Source organism: Trachurus japonicus, chromosome 7 (genome assembly GCF_045865225.1).
Source record: "Trachurus japonicus isolate A0001 chromosome 7, Traja_1.0".
NCBI lineage: Eukaryota > Metazoa > Chordata > Actinopteri > Carangiformes > Carangidae > Trachurus > Trachurus japonicus.
This window is the reverse complement of record NC_140913.1, coordinates 31,153,023-31,154,371: the sequence shown is the minus strand read 5'-3', so window position 1 is coordinate 31,154,371 and position 1,349 is coordinate 31,153,023.

The window sequence follows — 1,349 nt, the reverse complement described above, 5'->3', positions numbered from 1 at the left end:
GATTATCAACAATTTAGATTTCCCAGTTAGCACGAAATCCAATTGATCCATGAATTGGTTTGATATTGATTTTCTCTGCACGGTTTGGAGGACAGAGTCTCGTCTGATCTCTGCTTAAGAGGTCACTAATTTAATTATAATCCATCATTCAGTGCCGAGTGCTGAGTGTGTCATTGCTCAGAGAATCAATGAGCTAATAGTTGTCGTTCTATCTAACAGCAGCTGAGTGTAGGGTGGGAGTTAGATTTTTTGGGGCGTGTTGTGTTTATGTTTATGTGTCTTTTTTTCTTTTTTTACTATTTGTGAAAAGTGATGGAGGTTCTGCTGACGCTGGCGAGCGTGCAGGAGTTTCTTGGTCTTATCTTAGCTGCACAGCGAGGGCTTATAGATCCTATAGCTGTACCGGTGTAACAGGCACCACGTTGCTGCCCCACTTCTCCACTCGGCAAGTTAAATTAGGAAATACTTTCAACAATGCATTGATCCTAAAGGTGCAGGACGAGGAGAGAGGAGAAGTTATCTCACATACACACTCAGCAGTCCTTCAGCGATCCCTGGAAAGCAGAGCGCAGTAGGTGGGAATCACAGTGTGGGAGTGAAGTAAAGAGAAAGCGAGAGGACTGAGGCGAGTTCTGTGCGAGCTGTGTGTGTTGTGTTGTTTTGCAGCGAACTTGTTCAAAGGGCAGCGCTGAAAATTGCACCGTTTGGAGAGAGTGTTATAGTGCTGCAAGTGAAACACTCAGGAACAACAACAACGTTTTGGGGCGAGTTCAGCTCAGCACAAGTTCTTCTGCTGTGTGAAAAAACCCCTGCAGTGTTCAGCACAACAAAAAGCCACAGCACAGGATACTGTAGTAGAATGAGAATCATGTTTGACAAGTCACAAGATAAACATTGATTTGTCTGGAACAACTACTGCCTAAATCTTTTTAATGACACAAGCACAAGCCAGCAGCAGCAGCAGCATCACTCTTGTTATCTAACAGTCCTAAAACATGAGACTGAAGTGAACGTGAACGAGCCACAACAAAAAGAGCACAAGAACTTGAACCGGCTCCGATGGAGACAGAAACAAACAAAAAGTGGAATCGCAGCTCTGAGACTGTCTCTACTTTGGATTATAACACTTGAATTATAAAGAAGAGGAAGAGGAAGGAGAAGGAGAAGGAGAGTGACACTGCCAATTAAAGGATGTGCTGTTGTTGTTGTTGTGTGTTGCTCTGAGGAAGGAGAAGTGTGATACAACCACAGCCCGTGTGGATGAGGGTGGGGCTCTCTCCCACTGCCACAGACAAAGACCCCGATAGAGAGAGAGAGTCCTGCTGTGAGAGAGAACTGGTCTGACGGAG